The sequence below is a fragment of the Leuciscus leuciscus genome, assembly GCF_965113295.1.
Source record: "Leuciscus leuciscus genome assembly, chromosome: 1".
Taxonomy (NCBI): Eukaryota; Metazoa; Chordata; class Actinopteri; order Cypriniformes; family Leuciscidae; genus Leuciscus; species Leuciscus leuciscus.
Window position 1 is genome coordinate 79,063,000 of NC_138725.1, and position 22,003 is coordinate 79,085,002.

General features: G+C 35.8%; 1 long non-coding RNA gene across 1 annotated transcript in view; it reads right to left on the bottom strand.

Moving 5' to 3' along the window:
* Window positions 1-846: 846 nt before the first annotated feature.
* The window catches only part of LOC309512758, an 84,369-nt gene continuing 63,212 nt past the window's right edge, over window positions 847-22,003 (bottom strand). The window contains exons 4-5 of the long non-coding RNA XR_014211175.1: window positions 3,270-3,475; window positions 847-3,006 (exon numbers count right to left, since the gene is read on the bottom strand). This is a non-coding gene — a long non-coding RNA (uncharacterized lncRNA). The remainder of the gene's footprint in view (window positions 3,007-3,269; window positions 3,476-22,003) is intronic.

Sequence of the window (22,003 nt, forward strand, 5' to 3'; positions counted from 1 at the left end):
AGTCAAGTCAAGTCTCCTTTATTTATACAGCGCTTTATACAATACAGACTGTTTCAAAGCAGCTTTACAGAGATAACATATGCAAAAAAAGTTTGTTTCCAGAAGAAAAAAGCATCACAGTCCAGCTTAAGTAAGTTCAGTGATGGTTCATTTTTGTTTAAAAAAAAAAGTATATATAAAAATATATAAAGCCGCTCTGGAGTAAATTCAATTAAATGTTAAATTTAATGTCCTCATGTGGGTGATGCCCACTCTGAATGTTGAAATTGAGAATTTGTCCTGAACTACAACAGAGTTTCGCTCAGTTTGCTCCTGATCACTTTGTGGAAAGTGGATTTCATTGATGGAGTTTAAAACATTTAGGAGCCTTTCTGTGTTATGCGTCTCCAAGACAGAGTTGTGTGGCACAACACCACTGGTGCACAAATGACTGTGATTTTTGTAAAACCATTAAAAAGAGCTGCAATTGTTTTTTGTTTTTTCCCCTGATATATTAAAGTGTTGGTATGAACTAATGTGAAAACATTTGAGAATTTGTGCACAGTGATTTGAAAAAATTATGAATGTGATTTGCAATTTGCACGAAATAAAGGAACATTTACAACCTGTTTAGGACAATTATATTGACATTGAAATTTTTTATTGAAGAGGAATAACCCCTTGAGATGAACCATCTCGTTTTCGAGGGGGTCCTCGAGTCCAGGTACAGAAATTGACATTGACCTTACAAATTGAATTACAAAGTGTTCAGATCACTGTAAACTGTTCTGAGAACAGTGACCTGAGTTTGAAGAAAAGTGTCAAATCGATTGAGAAAAACTTGTCATTTATCATTAAGTTAAAAAGAACAGGACTACTTCTTTGAGGAGTATTCTCTATAGGATAAGTCTGAGAATATGCGAACCCCACTCATACTTGAACTGTTCTCCAAAACAGAAAATTTAAGATCCAATTATACATTTTCCCTTTAGTTCTATCTAACTTCATTAATATACCCTCCTTACACAGCATATCATACGCCTGTTCAGCGTCGGAAAACGCCTCTTTACTTACTTGGGTCTTTCTTATTTAATTTTCTAGACATAAAACTAAATCCATGGTATTTCTCTGATAATGAGACAACAGGTTCTTGCTCTCTGTAACGTGACAATCTGATCATAACCATCCGTTCCATTAGTTTGCATATATCATCAGACAACTTTCCTTTCTCCCATACCATATTAAAAAGTCTTCATATTATATTGATTGATAAATGCTTAATCATCTCATAAGATATATCGTCCTTGCAGGGAAAGTCTGTTTAATCCCTGCCAGTGCTCTCTTCATCTCGTACAGTAATATCGGAGTCTAATGCGCCTCCTGCTGGTTTCTTGTTTTCCAGATATCTGTGTATTTCTGTTCCCTACTCTTCCTCATATCATCTGAGAGATCTGCATTGCTGTGCACCTTTACAGATGATTCTACTAACATCTCTGCTTTATCACTGTCTGTTCCCACCTATAATCTGTAACCAGTTACCCAAGAGTGACCCCTACTGGACACACACTAGACAGAATGGCTTTTACACCATTAAATATTAGTGCTTGTATTCTGTGTTTTAGTTAGGGTCTTTTGTTAATCTACATGCAGTTACTATCACTCTACCTCTGCTGTTTGTCATTAAAGTCTGCATATAAAACACTAGTAAAGGTGTAATGTTATAACTCTGGAGAGGCATGATGACATTAAGGTCCAGGTATGGTTTGTAACTAGAAAAGAGAACCTTTGGGAACTCTTGGACAACAAGATAAGGTGCACTTTCTTTAATTTACATATGTTGTTTCAAGCTTGTGTGTGAAAGTGAAGTTATGTTTTACAAAAATAACACTGTGACAATATTAAGATAGAATTTTTATTGAAGAACAGAAGTTGCTCTAGTGTTTTAGCCTTTAAACGGTTTCTTTTCTTGCACAGAACTTCGCCTGCTTTGGAAAACACTTGATCACATGGCACAGATGAAGCTGGTAAGGTGGAAGAGATGAGGGAAGAACGTTTAATGTTTTGCCCAAAACTCCAGTGGATCGCTTGTTCTGTTAATGTAAGGTGTATTGGTAACACATTTTCACTATTATCTATGACTTTTGCCTCAATAAACTCCTAATTTACTGCTTATTAATAGTTAGTAAGGTAGTTTTTGTAGCGTTTAAGTTTAGGTATTGGGTAGGATTAAGGGATGTAGAATAAAGTCATGCAAAATAAGGTATTGATATAATAAACAGCCAATATGCAAGTAATATGCATGCTATTACTGTATGCTAGTTAGAATTGGACCCTAAAATAAAGTGTTACTGGTGTATTTAACTATCGCTGTACTCTACAACTGTTGCATCTGCAGTGACAATGGGTATGGTTTTTGGTATTGGCATCCTGAAGAGAGCAATGATCATGGATCAGTACAAACACAATTGACTCATTTCAGTTTTGTTAACATAATAAAACTGACCTGAAATCAGTTAAAACCATCGTCGACACTGGTTCACGGGTTCACTTTGAGATCAACGTGGCAGCCATCAGAGTTTCAAAACGTTTCGAAACAGTGATGACGTAACACAGCCTCGTTTGCTGAAATCTCGTGACTTGACCAATCTGATGCACGCTCCGAACCAATGATTTGAAACAAATATTTGTCAAAAGTATTCGAAGCTTCATGAAGCAGTGTTTGGAAAGTGGCCATCACTACCTGTTATCTTCTTCTTCTTTATCACTGTGACAGAACGGCCAACCAGTATGGATCAAATTCGCTGCGATCGCTCGTTAGAGCCTGGATTTCCTTGCTTTCACTGAAAACTTCTGTTGTCTTACCGTCACCAATCCCTTTCGACGACAAGACCCTGAAGTCTTTGTTCTGGATCGGGGGTAACTACCATCCCGTAGACCTCCCAGGCACCTCTGGACTAAACTGGAGGGACACCATCATCCGGGGTTTAGAGTGTCTATCCGGACTTTCTGTCCAGTGCTTTCTGTAATCTGAAATTCAAGAATGAGACACTAAGTAAGATTAGTCAATTTGTTGACAGATTTTTAAAAATATTAATGTTTGTTGGAAAAAGATTAACAGCCGAATAGTCTCAGATAGATTCTCAGCCTGAACAAGAGAACTATTTATTAATTACAGCAGTTGTTTTTATGTTGTTTTTATTTATTATATTTTACAATAAACTGTATAAACTCATATATAAATACCTGCAAAATACACCAAACAGGCATGACAAGACAGTACAATATCTTACCCTGCTCTTTTGAAGTGTGTAACCAGTCTTCACATCCCGAGACTGTGGGTTCTCCACATCCAAATGGTCAAATGTGTATTATGGTTAATGTTCTGGCCTGCACAGGACAGTCTGGCGTAATCCTTGAAAGCTGCGACCACATTTGAACCATTGTCGGTCACTACAACAATATCCTTGCTCAAGATGCCAAACTCCTATATGTTAGGCTAGATAAAAAACAAAACAAAAAACAGCACAAACATAAAAGATTAATCCAAACACAAATAAATTGAACATAATGATTACTTTGTAAGTAAATTATTGTTAAAGCTTGAGCTAGTCAGAACAGTTAACAATAAATATAAGAGACACTGAATAGAATAGTACCATATTACTTGGACAAGCCAATAAATACAGTATAACACAGTTAAGTATGTGCTACTCATATATGTGGAGGACACTGGGGGTAAAAGACAGATACGGACTCCACAGTCCTTCAGATATTGATCTCCACACCAATGATCTCCCTTATAGCCAGGACCTGGTTCAACAATTTCCATCCAGCATCAGCCCGATAAGCGAGGATTTAAAGGAAAAGGAAAGTTTTTAAGAATATAATGAACTATAACTGAACTAACCTTTCTTCTGCCCAAAGCTCATTTGTCACAGTGAGGTTTGGGCACTAAGGGAATAGAGTATGATGTAAATGTTATTTCAGGCTTCACAGGATCTTACAGAAACAGATAACTAGGGCTGGGAATCGATTCCAAAAAGAATTGATTCCTCGATTCCGAGGCGTTGGGAAGTGAGAGTCGATTCCAAATGTTGGAATCAATTCCATTAAGGGGAATCAACTTTTCAACACAAACCGCGGCCTGAAGCCAATTTCATTTGTCAACACAATCATGTCACCTGTATAAAGTTCAGACAGAGTATGGTTTTGGGTGGGATGATTATTTCAGTATTGTGTAGGCAATCAGCGCAATGACTGACCCAATGAAATCTTTAGAATCGGTTGCTGGGCAGGGTTTGATCTTACTCGTTGTAGTTTAGGACAAGAAGAATAAATCTGATTTATTAAAATAAATCGACAACAACAATCAATCACAATCATGTGAAGAAGAATGCCTCCAAGGTCAACATCATTAGTCTGGCGCTACTTTACGTTAGATTCCACAAAAAATGAAGTTAAATGCCACATTTGCGATAGAAAATTAGCATATAATAAAGCAACATCCCCAATGATAAAACATCTAAGGTTCACAAAAAGGAGGTGACAGGTAACAATTAACTAATCTGACGCACCATTTTACGCCAGATACATAAGCAGATCAATTTGAAGGTTTAAAAGACAGGGGAATGTAAATCAAACTGCTCAATAAATTACTAACGATTGTGGTTAGCCTAGCCTCATTAACTGAGGAAGGGTTTTTATTTTTCCCAATCGCAATTCCAAAAGGAGGATGGGGAGGGAGAAACTCCACCTGCCCCGAAAAAGCGTTTGATCCAGCCATCAATTGAACAACAGTTTGGGGCCAAGATGCCATACCCTGGTAGGGGTTTACTCAAATTATTTATTGTAAGATTATTTGGTGTAGGGAAACTAAGCAAGTATACAGTATAATCATCTCATAAAAACATTTCTGATGTATGTCAATAATAGTGCTGTAGTAATTTCAGTCTTAGTGGTTAGTTTAGGTTATTTTTTGCACATAAGATTTAAAATGTCTTTCTTTTATCTGACTCGCTGTTTTCTTTATATGATTGTTCTTTCATTGTAGCTCAGTCTTCCCAAACAAAAACTGGACCAAAAGCTAATTGAGTTCATAATCAAGGACATGCAGCCACTATCTAGATATTCAAAAGAAAAACAAGCTCTGAAGGACCAGCTCACTGTACGTCTGAGTAACTGTTTGTCATTCTTTCCCCTCTATTTCAATATGCTGTTTTGTTTTATTCTTTCCTAAATGCAAAATGTTAAATGGCTATATTCATAATTTGATTAATCATTTAGTAATCACCATATACTGATAAATGTAAATGACCGAATTCTTATTTATTAACATGACAAATAACAGTGACAGTCAGTTGTGACTACATGTGACCTGCTCCATAATTTTGAGTCGTTTTGGAAACATTTTTATTTTCATTCAAATAAAATGAATGTCTTCTAATCATTCTTATGACTATTATGATTGATAAACATTTATTTTTAAATTAATTTCTTGAAAACCTAAATGTGTTCCTGTGTCAAAGTGGCTCAAAATGATGGAGCAGGTTAAAAATTGTTTTTACATTAATTTCTCTGTCTCACAACTGATCTGTGGACATCTGTTGCAATGGAATCATATAAATCTGTGACAGCACATTACATTTCTGATGATTTTTCTCTGCAGTCCAAATTACTGGAGGTTGAAAGGTAAAATATATATTTTTTAACTCGTAAAAAATGTATTTCTGAAATCCTGGAGTAAAAATGCAGAGTAAACTACTATGTATCCTATAATGATTATTAGGATACACAGTATTATTGTTGGCTTATGATTATTAAAGCTTTTGAGTGGCCTAATTTATAGTACAATTGCTGGCGGATGGTAGCAAGTCATTTTGAAAACGTAATATTTTTTTAAATTCCATTTGATAATGTTCGTTTCTCTATAGAAATTACTCAGAACTAAATTCAGAAATTCAGATTTAACAGTCAGGAAACTATGTGCATAATAAATAACCTGTGCTGAGTATATCTTATTTCTTTGTTAGATTTGAAGGAAGACACACAGCTACACACCTCCGCAGTATCCTTCTGGAGTTGAGTCTTCAGGACAAAGTACAGACAACGCAGCAAAATGTGGTTGCAGCAGTAAAAAAAAATGAACATGAGACATCTGCCATGCTTTGCGCACACTCTCAATCTTATTGTAAAAGACAGCCTTGCTGCAGTCACTGAACTTGATGACTTGAGATCCAAAGTGAGGAGAGTGGTATTTTTTAGATCCAGTTGCACAGCAAAGGAGAAGCTAGACAACTTGCAGAAAGACTTGAAAATGCCCCAACTGCGCCTTCTCCAGGAAGTTGAAACTATAGGTGGAATTCCATCTATTTAATGCTAGAGAGGCTTTTTAACCTCCGGGAACCCCTCTCTGCAGCAATGAGCAACATGGACCTACCCATGTTTTTCCCCCAGGACTGGACTGCAATGGCTGATGCAATTGAGGTGACCATACTTAGTATCATATTGTATAGATAGGCTTTGTTTGTGGGGCTTGTTTACCATAAAACCTTTATTTAACAGTCCCTCCAGGATTTCACGATTTTTTTGTGTGATTTTTGCGATCAAAATGACTGATTTTGTGGTGGTAATTTCCAGAAATTTGTGAAAAAAATTGCGATTTTTATATTTTATAATTAGGACATCACATTTACCATAATAGTATTATGTCAGATGCACAATAGTCATACATGACACAAATCACAAACAAAATGCATAAAGCTTGTTTATTTTGGTCTAATAAAATTCTCATCAAATTAACTTTTAAAACAACCTATGGGCAATTTTTCTACCTGACCTATGTAAATATTAACAGCAGGTGTAGTAATTTATACTGTAGAACTGTGTGTAAATCCAGAGTTGAGGGGTCCTGAGCTGCAGTAGGCAACCAGTTACTTATAGTGCGGCGTTTTGCATGGCGTCCCCACTGCTTATAGCTACGCAATACGAAGTGACCGTTCGAAAGGGAACTACTCGGTTACTATCGTAACCTCAGTTCCCTGAGAGTAGGGAACGAGTATTGCGTAGTCGGCCGCACTATAATAGTAACCTGGCAAGTTGTCGCTTCAGTCGTTAAACCTGCTAAAACGGCGTTTTTCGGGGACTAATATCATAGACAGTAAAATAATAATATAGGCTAAGGCCGTGCCCCTTGGGCTCTGACGTGTGATGGCGTGATGCTAGCTCATTGGCGCACACGTCAGAGGCGCCAGCGCCACTGTGTTACCTGTGCAGCTGTAAAATGCGTTTCACATTATAGGCTTCAGTAAATCGAGGAAAAGGAGTTTCCCATTTTCCCGCAACATCTGTATCCACGTAAAAATGCATTGAAACTTTAATTAACTCCTTTCCACAAATTGAATTCAGTTTTATTCCATTTTTTCTCAGTCTTATTAAATGCAAACAATAAGTGCAACCAGAATCATAGTACTCTCTCAATATTCAAAGTGCAAACAGAGACCAGAGCTAAGAGGTGGTTATACCTACACAGTACATTTGGCAAATTAAACAACAATAGTATGTATAGGGGACCATGTGTCAAAATGATTAATGACTTTGACCTTTGACCTTTTGACAGGTTGAACTTCCGGTGACCTTTATGATTGATGGGTTGAACTTCCTTTATGAGGTCATGGGATTAACCTTTGGCCTATCGATCATGTGGTTTGACAGTTGCTTTTGCCCCGGTTACCAAGCTAGTCCTAAATCATAGTTTTGACGGATAGTTTTGACCTATTTAAATAGAACAGATGTTTTGACGGCCGGTGTCATGTTATATGTGTGTGTCTGGTTATATGGTGTCACAGATGCCTCCGGCATCGCCACCCACCCTCGCATTCCAGAGCATCGGGCACTGACATCTGAACATGTGCTGTTCGATCACTGTGAAACTGTGAAGTGTATGTCACACAAACACATTCTATCCTTTATATTCTATCCTTTGTATAATTTATAGAATATAATTGATATAATCTAAAAAACTAAAGTTGAAAACACACTGTTCCTTAAAAGTGTAAATGAAATGGTTTTAAAAAATATCTTGCTAAAGCGTATATAATGAAATGCTTATACAATATATCTTACTAAAATCTACTGAAACCAATTATTTTAGTTTTAGATAAACAAAAGAATAAAAAATCACCTTACATGTTTGTAAGTCTTGTTGGTCTCTGACTCAGCGATCAAGATATCAGGTGCTGAATTTATTTCAAAGTATAATCCTTTAAAGTTTAAAAGATATCTTTTTAAAAAATGTTTTAAATTGAATACACTATTAAAAGTTGTAATAATGTTTTTAAATGATTAAAAGTGGTAAAACAAAAATACTTATTTCCTGAACGCCTCACCAGAGCACTCAGAGTGGTGCGCGCACGTGTCATCAGGGGCGCGTGTGCCTGCATCTCTTTCTGTGAGCTCTGACATCTGAAACAGGATCCCCCATCCACATTCCTGAGCACGGTGAAAGTGATAATAATGTTTTATATTTCACACACTAATATAAAATAAAATATCTTGCTAAAGTTGAAAAACATTCAGTTCTTTTTAAAATATAAAAATCTACTGAAACCAATTAATTCAGTTTTAGATAATCAAAAGATAAATAAAAATCATCTTACTTTATTTTAGAGAGTTGAATAAGCTCTTAACACATCAATGCCCATACCATTGATGTCCACAAAAAATGCAATTTATGAAACGGGTTCACGGAAATAAAAAATCATCTTACGTGTTTAGAAATCAGGGCCCTCTGGCCTCTCTTTACACCAGCGGGGCTCTAACTCACAGATCAGAATGCTTCTCAAAGTAAAAGCCAGAGCACATCGTATTCCAGAGAGCATCAAGGCACTGTGATTAAACAATGTCACAAAATTACAATCAGTTAAATGTTTAGAGAGTTAAACAAGTTTATGAATGGGTTCACAATATTGTTTTACACAACTTGTTTACTGAATTCATATAGTCATTCCTGAATGACCTCACACTGCCTCAAAACATAGGGAGCACGCATCTATGTATGTGTGTCAAAGCAGTAAAGGAGCCGCGCGCGTGTCTGTGTGTCTATGCGCACGTCCTCTGCTTTCTGACATCCCCCTCCTTCTGCTCCTCCACATTCCATAGGTAACAGTGAAACTGTGAAGTGTATCTCACACCAACTAAAGTTGAAAAAACATTCTGTTCTTTATAAGTATATAAATGAAATGGTTATAAAAATATCTACTGAAACCAATTGTTTTAGATAAACAAAAAGAATAAAATCCATCTTCCAATAACACATTCTATTCTTTAAAAGTATATAAATAATATAATATAAAATCACAGAGTGGTTCTCTCTCTCTCTCATTTAAAAGCATAACCTTAAAAGTTTAAATCAAATATTTAAAGTTTCAATACATTCATATCTTCTATTTATCTTTTAGAAGATTACTGTAATGATTTTGTTTAACGGTGACCTAAAGTATAATTGTTATTAAACAATGTCTGTTCAAAAACTTTAGATTGTTGAAAAACTGTACTTAGTCGTCTTATATCTCATTTATATGAAAAGATTCAATCAGCATTTTTTGTCCATGCGGGGGTTTCAATTTTTATGGCTTTCCATAGCTATAATGATGTTTGTACCGTAACTGCATATTCTATCATGTACACCTAAACACAGAAAACTACATTTTCAAAAAAATGAAATAAATAAGTAAATCATTTAATATCATTTTGCGCACACACACGGTTCCAAAAAATAAACTAATTTCTATTTTAAAATTAAATTATTATTAATATTATATATATACATATAACCAATAAATAATAACATACACTACTAAAATGTAAACAAAGTTTTAGCTAAATAAATAAGTATATAAATAAAAACACCTTACATTCCTGAGGTGAGAAAGGGGTTTCCTATTATCAGACTAACTGAAGTTGAAAAACATTCTATTCTTTAAAAATATATAAATTAATTGTTTATAATATAAAATCACAGAGTGGTTCTCTCTAACATAATGATTTTTGTACCGTAACTGTATATTCGATCATGTACACCCTAAACATGTACACACATGATACTTCGATCATGTACACCATCACAGAAAATTACATTTTTAAAAAATGAAATAAATAAATAATTTAATAAAATGTAAACAAAGTTTTAGCTAAATAAAAACACCTTACATTTCCAGAGAGGCGAAGTAGTTCTTTATGCAATGATAAAAACAATCCAAAAAAGCAAATAGTTTAAGTTGTCCTATAACAGCCCCAGACCCTCCCGGTGATAAACTACAGTGTGAACTGAAGCTTCAGGATATAGGGCGACATACCAGATGAGTCTCGGGGGGACAATGTCACAGTTAATCTAGTCTGCATTTCAGAGCATACTACATCCAGAGTTTATACTAAATTCATTTAAAAGCATAACCTTAAAAGTTTAAATCAAATCTTTAAAGATTTATTAAAACCATATCTTCTATTTATCTTCTTAGAAGACTTAGGTATTATTGTTACTAAACAGCGTCTGTTCAAAAACTTTAGATTGTTGAAAAACTGTGCTTAGGCGTCTTAGATCTTTTGTCCATACAACATGTTTGTCACAATGTTTTTAAGAAATCCGAGGACTTTACATTGCTCTTATTTAGACAAAGTTGTATCATTTGGAAAATCACCACACGATTTGAGAGACGCAATGTGTGATAAGTAAAATTGGTCTTGAGCGAATATTTAATCTTACTGGTAGCTATGATCTATTACACGTATAAGATCATTTTTACTTGTATCTCCCGAACTACCCTTAATCAGTGCGGAAACACACAAGGTGAAACCCTTTACTGAGAATATACTATCGGTTATCTACTCAAAATATATATAGAAGCTTCAAATGTTAGCATTTGTTGATGGTGGTCGCATGAACAGACTTTGGGGAGAGCTATAGCAGAAAGCATGCCCTTTGACCTCCTCAATTTTGGAGTCCTCCCAAAAGAATTTCTCCCATCTAGCGATTCTTCCATCTACTCGCTTTTTGCAACTTTGGTAAATGTGCCAAGAAGCTATGACAACATGTCTTCCAATAGCACATCATCGAGTTTAACTATACATGTTCTATCGTTATGCTGCCTATATAATGATTTACACGACCAAGCAATGAAAAAAGCTTGTCATTTAGACCGTAACTTTGACTTACCTGTCGAGAAGAAAGCAGGCAACTCCCCTTTTAAAGTCTTTCTCCTTCATTAGCTCTTTCCACCTGGGAAAAGCTATCCCGATATTTATTTACATCCCGATCAATTAAATTTCTGCTTTTTGGCGACGAGGATTCCTTCTCCTGCATAACTTTGATCCTGCATAATAATTGACCGTGCAGTGCAGCCTTTCAAATGTGCCAGGGGCAGTATTTTCAAATTTTCATCCAGGCTGCCCGGGTTCGACTCCCGGTATGGGAAGACAATTTTTGTATATATTGCCAACAAAATTCAAGTTATTCAAGTTCATCAATAATCATTTATAGTCTTAGAGGCCTACACGAACTGCAGAAACAAGCAGAAGATATGTAAAAACTCATAAATGCTGTTTCAGTACTGAATCATTTTCACAAAATACAATTATATTGAATTCAGAAAATTTCACTATGGAATATTTACTTTATCATAATTTCTATTTAGTATGTCATCTCATAATTATGACGCATAGTCATAATTTTAATTTCAACTTTTTAAGTCATAATTTCGACTTGTCATAATTTACAATTTTTGTCACTTACGCCTTTTTAATGTACTTAAAACGGTTTTAAGTCATAATTTGGTTGTTGACTATAGTAGTGTTGCACCTGCATGCCCACTAACTCGCTTGTGAGAGTCAGAGTGTGTAAAGTAAACTCTCATTAGTGTTAGTAGAGTATTAGTGGACTGGTAGGGTTAGAATAAGTAATATTAGAATAAAATATCTGTTGGGGGGCATCACAATAAAGAGTTAGCAGATATTAAGCACAGTCTATTTTTTCAGATGTTTAAATGACAACATACCATTTTTCAACTGAGCGAATCTGCACATGAGAGGCTTTCAGAAGTCATAACTTCAGGGGTAGGTCAGTTGGCGAAAACACTGCGTGTGTAAAAATCAAATACTGTATTACAGTTTTTAAAGTTAGAATAAAAAGTTAAGTGTCACAAAGTCTGGCACAAGGCCATTAACTTGTTCTTTTTGCTTATTTCTACAAAAAATCAACCTGATAAATATGGACTGAATACACGATTAAACAAGATCATTTTTAAGAAAAAAGAAAAAACAGTGATTTGACGGCTAAGTTTCAGGCATAGTGCAACCACGCAATGTTAGATTTCTCTAATCTCTAATTCATCTCACTCACAACGCACAACTTTGTAAATAAACATTTTCAAACTGTACTTATACCATATTTTAGTAATATTATGTTGATTTAAAGCATTTTGTTTGTTATTAACTAATACCTACTAACATCCGGCACAATCTGACCCCAACATCTGACCCCAAATAAACAGATAATGCAATGTTCGCAATCTACAGTTAGATATTCTCCTACTTAGTATCTTTGGGTGTATCTGTGGCTGTATTTTGTCACACCATAGTGATGCAAAGTTCCACACCCTACGGACTAACTTAAAAAAAAAAAATACTTATACATAAATATATATAACATACACAAATCATTTCTTAATTAACCCCCTGAAGTCGGCGGTCTCGCCGGCGATACCAGCTCGCTTTTTTTTTTATCAGTTCAAAAGAGATTAATTTTGCTCTGTTGACTTTGATATTACAAACACGTGTCATACATCAATCGATTCTGTTAAATGTGTATTATTTTTGTGTATACTCACAATAAAAACAAAGTGTTTTGCTTTTTGACAAATAAAGAAAAATAAACACGAAGCGAGTTCTGCCTTCTCTCTGTCAGTGTAGTCCATTCTGAAACGCGTCCGAAAATGAACAATAACTCCGCGAATCCTTCTCACACAGACACGTGATATATGTCTTTATGAAGCTTGAAATCTCTTCTTTTAAACGAAGTAATTTATATAAAAAACAAATATTCTCAGCTTATGTAATCCGTTTGAAAGCAAGGAGAGGTACCGTTTTTCCTTCTGCCTCATTATCTCTATAATGAGTTGAGGCCGCCCCGCCCCCGGCGCTATTCAAATGGTAAATAGTTTAGGTAATCTATTTGCATCGCACACGCCCCCCGATCAATGCCATAAAAACACAAAGTCTCTTCATCCGATTCACTGATAGTTCATCGCGCTCCGAGGATGGCACGTTTCTCCGGTAAAGACGCCCTTCAGATGATTCTGGACAGCGAGGAAGAATTCACCTTTTCCTCAGAGGAAGATTGCAATTCGGACGATGAACGGGTGCATTTTCAAGAGCGAATTGATCCCGCCGAGGATACATGTTCTGAGTAAGTTGTTTACTGTTATATAATTATTTTTCTGATAATATAGAACTCATATGAATTTTCAGACTATATTTTGCCTAGTTTTGGCTAGCTTTTGACATCTTACAGGAACGATTGCCTTACAATATCCCTAACATTCGTGTATACGCTCAAGTGTAAACTTTTTTAAATGTAATATTGCTCTTTAAACATATTTGTATATGAAATATATTTCACTCAGTTTTGATTAGCTTATGACACTGGTTAAAATGCTAAAATACTGCCTTATGCGTAATGTAGCATGTTTGTGAATATCTGCTTAGGTGTAATGTGATTTAGTGCAAATATATTTCAGCCTCTGGTAAAATATGTGATAGGCTACTGTCTAAATACATTATATTTTTATATAAATGTTCGGTTTTGGTTAGCCTATGACAGTGTTTATCATGCTTCAATACTGCCTTATGCGTAATGTAGCATGTTTGTGAATATCTGCTTAGGTGTAATGTGATTTAGTGCAAATATATTTCAGCCTCTGGTAAAATATGTGATACTGTCTAAATACATTATATTTTTATATAAATGTTCGGTTTTGGTTAGCCTATGACAGTTTATCATGCTTCAATACTGCCTTATGCACAGATGTTTGTGAATACAGGTGTAAATTTTTTAAATGTAGTGTAGTGATCGTTCGCGAACGATCCGTTCATTGCGTGCGTCACTAAATGCGTGCGGTGTATATCGCCCATCAACAGATACTCGCGGTGACGCGGTCTACGGCCCATAAATAGATATTTCTCCATCCTATGGCCTATCAACAAAACATTGTGTGTCCATAACCATCAATTGCTCATCAGTTTACTTTGAATAATGTATGCTAACAGTTTTACTTTGTTGTTGTTTTTTTAGGAATGTGTCAAGCTCTCCTTCTCCAGCACCCCGCAGAGGGGCACGCAGGTGTCGTTCAGTTCTCAGTGCAATCGAGAGTCATACTGAGTAAGTGCATAGACGTAATATTTTACAGATGAAATGTAGCCTGATTGTGTTTACAGCGTCATAATATAAAAGTAGCCTACCTATTCTTGTGTGAAATGACAAAAAAACGTTGTCTTTTTTTATCCATGGCCATTAGTGATCGATAATGATAATACAATTTCTTTGATTGTGTTATCAGCATGCTCACGTGTTTTTTTTTTTGTTTTTTTTTGTGTTTTTTTTTACAGATGTGACAATGAACATGTCCAAGCACCTGTCCCGAAGAGAGCCAAGGCAAACAAGCAGGCAAGCAACAGGCAGTCCACTCTGGCATGGAAAACAGAGACTGATGTTGACATGGTTCCACAGACTGTGCGCTTCCGTCCTGCACGGGAAACTGGACCACAACTGAGCCCTGTTGACTCACATTCACCCATGAGTCTATTCAAACAATTTTTTTCAGAAAGTGCTGTCTCAACTCTGTGCCACAACACCAATGCCCAGGCTGCCAAGGCAACTGCAAAGGGCAGCAAATATAAATGGACAGATGTCAGCATCAGTGAGATGTATTTTTAAATTATGACTTAAAAAGTTGAAATTAAAATTATGACTATGCGTCATAATTATGAGATGACATACTAAATAGAAATTATGATAAAGTAAATATTCCATAGTGAAATTTTCTGAATTCAATATAATTGTATTTTGTGAAAATGATTCAGTACTGAAACAGCATTTATGAGTTTTTACATATCTTCTGCTTGTTTCTGCAGTTCGTGTAGGCCTCTAAGACTATAAATGATTATTGATGAACTTGAATAACTTGAATTTTGTTGGCAATATATACAAAAATTGTCTTCCCATACCGGGAGTCGAACCCGGGCAGCCTGGATGAAAATTTGAAAATACTGCCCCTGGCACATTTGAAAGGCTGCACTGCACGGTCAATTATTATGCAGGATCAAAGTTATGCAGGAGAAGGAATCCTCGTCGCCAAAAAGCAGAAATTTAATTGATCGGGATGTAAATAAATATCGGGATAGCTTTTCCCAGGTGGAAATAGCTAATGAAGGAGAAAGACTTTAAAAGGGGAGTTGCCTGCTTTCTTCTCGACAGGTAAGTCAAAGTTACGGTCTAAATGACAAGCTTTTTTCATTGCTTGGTCGTGTAAATCATTATATAGGCAGCATAACGATAGAACATGTATAGTTAAACTCGATGATGTGCTATTGGAAGACATGTTGTCATAGCTTCTTGGCACATTTACCAAAGTTGCAAAAAGCGAGTAGATGGAAGAATCGCTAGATGGGAGAAATTCTTTTGGGAGGACTCCAAAATTGAGGAGGTCAAAGGGCATGCTTTCTGCTATAGCTCTCCCCAAAGTCTGTTCATGCGACCACCATCAACAAATGCTAACATTTGAAGCTTCTATATATATTTTGAGTAGATAACCGATAGTATATTCTCAGTAAAGGGTTTCACCTTGTGTGTTTCCGCACTGATTAAGGGTAGTTCGGGAGATACAAGTAAAAATGATCTTATACGTGTAATAGATCATAGCTACCAGTAAGATTAAATATTCGCTCAAGACCAATTTTACTTATCACACATTGCGTCTCTCAAATCGTGTGGTGATTTTCCAAATGATACAACTTTGTCTAAATAAGAGCAATGTAAAGTCCTCGGATTTCTTAAAAACATTGTGACAAACATGTTGTATGGACAAAAGATCTAAGACGCCTAAGCACAGTTTTTCAACAATCTAAAGTTTTTGAACAGACGCTGTTTAGTAACAATAATACCTAAGTCTTCTAAGAAGATAAATAGAAGATATGGTTTTAATAAATCTTTAAAGATTTGATTTAAACTTTTAAGGTTATGCTTTTAAATGAATTTAGTATAAACTCTGGATGTAGTATGCTCTGAAATGCAGACTAGATTAACTGTGACATTGTCCCCCCGAGACTCATCTGGTATGTCGCCCTATATCCTGAAGCTTCAGTTCACACTGTAGTTTATCACCGGGAGGGTCTGGGGCTGTTATAGGACAACTTAAACTATTTGCTTTTTTGGATTGTTTTTATCATTGCATAAAGAACTACTTCGCCTCTCTGGAAATGTAAGGTGTTTTTATTTAGCTAAAACTTTGTTTACATTTTATTAAATTATTTATTTATTTCATTTTTTAAAAATGTAATTTTCTGTGATGGTGTACATGATCGAAGTATCATGTGTGTACATGTTTAGGGTGTACATGATCGAATATACAGTTACGGTACAAAAATCATTATGTTAGAGAGAACCACTCTGTGATTTTATATTATAAACAATTAATTTATATATTTTTAAAGAATAGAATGTTTTTCAACTTCAGTTAGTCTGATAATAGGAAACCCCTTTCTCACCTCAGGAATGTAAGGTGTTTTTATTTATATACTTATTTATTTAGCTAAAACTTTGTTTACATTTTAGTAGTGTATGTTATTATTTATTGGTTATATGTATATATATAATATTAATAATAATTTAATTTTAAAATAGAAATTAGTTTATTTTTTGGAACCGTGTGTGTGCGCAAAATGATATTAAATGATTTACTTATTTATTTCATTTTTTTGAAAATGTAGTTTTCTGTGTTTAGGTGTACATGATAGAATATGCAGTTACGGTACAAACATCATTATAGCTATGGAAAGCCATAAAAATTGAAACCCCCGCATGGACAAAAAATGCTGATTGAATCTTTTCATATAAATGAGATATAAGACGACTAAGTACAGTTTTTCAACAATCTAAAGTTTTTGAACAGACATTGTTTAATAACAATTATACTTTAGGTCACCGTTAAACAAAATCATTACAGTAATCTTCTAAAAGATAAATAGAAGATATGAATGTATTGAAACTTTAAATATTTGATTTAAACTTTTAAGGTTATGCTTTTAAATGAGAGAGAGAGAGAACCACTCTGTGATTTTATATTATATTATTTATATACTGTTGTGGAAACCAGTCCATACTAGCTTGAGATATAAGATGTCTTTAAGGAAATTTACAGAAACTGGGAAAGGAGGAGTCAAGAATGTCAGAAACCTGTATAAAATGTCTATGTTCATTGAGTCCACTAGGTCATTCTGTTTCACAGCTGGGTGGCTGCGGTTGTGAAAAGAATCCTCAAAGAATAAACCTTTTCTCTTTAAAACAGTTTTGCCTCTTGAAAGTTTCTTACACCTTTGATGCTGTTTTTATTAATCTCTGAAAATTGCTCTTACAATTGGTGTCAGAAGTGTCGGATCTCGTGCGGACTCTTCTTCTCCTGGTCCTGAGAACGGATTTGACGGAAGTGCAACCCGGCAGCATCAGGCGGCCGTCTCATACCTCGACGGTTTGAGATAGTAACTCAACAGGTTAAGGGAGAGAGAGCCAATACCCGCATTCAGGACCAGGTGAAGAAATCCCACAAAGATCAAAAAAGAATCCGTGGCAATTACAGAAAACAGAAAAGCATCTCTGGGTAAGAAACGGCAGAATTGTTTTAAAGAAGTTGAGTGTAATTTGATAATTGTGAGTGAACGTGAACCATTTTGGCTGAGTTTTGCTTTGGTACGAGCGAGAGGTGATTCAGATAATCACAATTGTTTGGGGAAGAAATTGATCTGACAGATTCGGATCGGTTTCTACCACACTTAGCTCGTTGGTGGACGGAAGTGCCAATGGTGATTCAGATAATCACAGGTGATTCAGATAATCACAATTGCTGATTAGTTAGTTTTACTCAAAGTCTCTGTAACCTGAGGAAATAATTAATAGAGCACTAGAAAGTGCTTATGGGAAGATTTTGAGTAAAACGTAATTACAGAAACCCGACCGTTTTTGGGTAAAAAAAAAAAAAAAAAAAAACGGGCCCGTTGAAGACGTTTGACGGATACTGTAAGACACGTGTCGAAATGGTGAAATCCAGAAGGGAGATTCAGCCAAAATGGGGTCATCTAACAGTAAAATAGACCATTTTTACACACCTATTTTCTGTCAAATGAAAAATAATTATGGGGGTAAACGTATGGTTGACATAGAAAAACTGATCAAATATCACGATTTCCCCGAGGCGGGAACCTTGAGTAAGATAAGACTCAATGTCGTAAAAGAATCAATAGAAAAGAACGAGGGAAAACAGAATGGTTGTTGTTGTGTGTGTGTTAAACATGTGTGTACCGAGTTGACAACGGCTCCGCCACCTGCCTACAACACAAACCATTATCCCATAGCAGAAATAACGGCCCAGCTGGACCTCGATCTGGACCGCTCTCCACCGCCCCTGAGAACCGCACAAGAACTGGAGCAGGACTGACAGCGAATGGCACAAAGACTAACAGCGCAGTTTCATGCACATTGCCAGCGGCGCCAGTGCAGCAGGGGAAGGCAAACTCCTCAGCACAGACCGCAACAAGCAGCGAAGAACAAACCTGTGTTTTCCCATTCAAACCCGGCTAATCGAAAAGGACTGAGAGGAAACGCTGCTGGAGGAAAATGGAACTGTTATGTTTGTGCAACAAATGCCCACTCGCACCGAGACTGTACAAAATGCAGGATATGCAAGAAGGACGGACACTGGAGCAGCGCATGTCCTACCATAAAGTCGGATTGAACCGAGAGGGCAGGAGAGCGGGACGGACAGGGTTCGGCTCTGGGAAATTCAGTCTCTGGCTACAGCAAAGGGAAGTGAAAATATTTTTACTAACAAACGCACACACGACGCACACACAAACACATACACTGATTTTCTTTCTGCTATCTGCAATGAAGAAAACTGCTTGCAAATCTTTTTGTGTGTCTGATGAAACTTTGAGCAAAGCTATGACTGATGATTTGAGCAGTGTTGTAGATGATGAGCGTATGAGATTGTGCAAAAGTACAGGGTTTTTCTGAAATGCCAATTTATCCGTTACTAGTCAAAGAGTTGTTGTAGTTTGTTCATGAGTGTAAAAATGTGAACAAACAGTGAATTGTTGGATGGAAAAGAAGCAGATAAAAGAGAACAGAGTCGATACAGAAGGAACTGGCATGTAGGGAAGAGAGAATGTTTTTCCTGATGGAAAATACAAACAGTGAATTGTTGGATTGAACAGATACAGAAGGAACTGGCATGTAGGGGAAGGAACTGGCATGTAGGGGAAGATAAAATTCATATTTATGAACGCCTGATTAAGTCAAATTAAGTTGAAATGGTATGAAAAGTGAGTTTTAGATAAAAATAAGGCATTGAGTATGATTAACAGGGATTAACATGATATAAAGATAAGGAATGTTTCATTAAGCAGAACGGGAAAAATTCTATATTTTAGAGATAAAATAATTATTGAAATGTTTATTTTGACAACCATTGTCTTTTGAACCTAAAGGGTCCAGCTATGCTGGGAGTATAGCAACAGTGCTAGCTTATTAAGCCGGCTTCTGTTGAAGATTTTATTATTTAGAAAATAAGTAATTTAACTATTTTTTGTACACTATTATTTCCTTTCTGTCTGTGTATGTCTTTGGGTGACTTTGGAACCTGAGAGATGTGTTGATACAGCAGAGAATTCTATTTCAGTAATGTCACATGGTACAAAACTATTTCTCAAAATACCTATAGAATGTATTACCATATTTGGGAGAAGGATGTAGGTATATACGTTTGCTGGACAATCTTACAGGAGGGTCTCTCTGCAGGGTCTTTCTGCAGGGTCTTTCTGCAGAGGGGCACTCGGCTTTGTTTTGTTAATAAAGTCTAATATTTCTGGTATCAAAGATCTCCGAAGTCATTCCCTGAAAATAATTAAACCACAACAAATGGCGCCCAACGTGGGGCTTGGCTTAGGAGCTGAAGAAGCCACGAAGGGATCGCTGGTGACTGACACAGACAACAGTGGCCGCTGTACTTTGAGGTGAGCAGTTTTGCTTTTGAATAAGGTATGTGTTAAGGCCTCATTATGCTTCTGCGTCAACTCCACGGCGTAGCTACGCCGTCACTCCAACGGCGTCGTGACCGTTTTATGGTTCTGCGTCGGGTTGCGGTGCATTTCACCGCCAGAACGCTAGGGGGGTGGTGTGGTTCGCGAATCTCTTTCCTATATTTTCTAACATTATAAATGTCTTTACTGTAACTTTTGATCAGTTTAACTCATCCTTCATGAATAAAAGTATTGATTTAATTTATTTCTTTCCCCCCTAAATAAAATTAAAATTCTTATTGTCCCCAAACTTTTGACGGGTAGTGTTTAATGTTTCAAAAGCTTTCAGTTTCAGATAAATGCTGCTCTTTTGAACTTTCTATTCATCATAGCATCATGAAATAGAAATGTAAATAACTGTTTTCAACATTGATAATAATCATAAATGTTTCTTGAGCATCAAATCATCATATTAGAGTGATTTCTGAAGGATCATGTGACATTGAAGACTGGAGTAATGATGCTGAAAATTCAGCTTTGATCACAGGAATAAATTACACTTTAAAATATATTAAAATAGAAAACAGTCATTTTAAATTGTCATAAAATATGTTTTGTTTTATTGTTTTTTATATACTAAACACAGCCTTGGTGAGCAGAAGAGACTTCTTTTAAAAACATTAAAAATCTTACCGATCTAAAACTTTTGACCAGTAGTGTATAACACAATAAAAAAAAATAAAAAAAAGTTTATCACCCATATACATATGCATATATTTTTGTGGGCTTTATACAAGAATTGAGCAGTATAAAAATGTTTAGAGGGTATGTAGTGAACTTTTATAATTATTGCCACACATTTCTATACAATGAGTATATTATATTCCAAGACATTTCACTTTATTAATTATAGAAATACTTTTAGATACTTTACCTTGTATGTATCTGATGTGTGGTTTCCAGCTTAAAGGGATACTCCACTTTAAAATGAAAATTCTGTCATCATATTCTCACCCTCATGTTGTTTCAAACCTGTATGAATTTCTTTCTTCTTCTGAACAGAAAGGAAGATATTTAGAAGAATGTCAGTAACCAGGCAGTTTCTGGGTCTCATTGACTTCCATATTATATTTTTTCCTACTATGGAAGTCAATGGGACCCAAACACTGTCTGGTTACTGACATTCTTCTAAATATCTTCCTTTCTGTTCAGCAGAAGAAAGAAATTCATACAGGTTTGAAACAACATGAGGGTGAGTATATGATGACAGAATTTTCACTTTAAAGTGGAGTATCCCTACTATTTCTAATGCAACACCATCAATACTTAATAATATTTCTGCGTTTTCTTTATAATTACCAAACATCATTACCTTCGTTTTATTTAAATTCAAAGATAATTTATTAATATCCATCCATATTTTTAGTTTTACTAATTCTTTATTTACTGTCTTTATAAGTGTATTATAATTATCAGTATGAGGGTGCAAATGTTCAGTCTCATACAACATCTTGTGAACACTTGAGGCTTTAAAGCGGGAGGGGGAAACCGGAAAAGCTACACTCCGGAAATGATGTATAATCTGACCAATCACAGCCCCTGTGGTCTGCGTCACCGCGACGCGTAGTTACAATTTTTTGGAGGTGCACGTCGAGCTACGGCGGAGGGGTCGCGTCGAGGTTCGCGT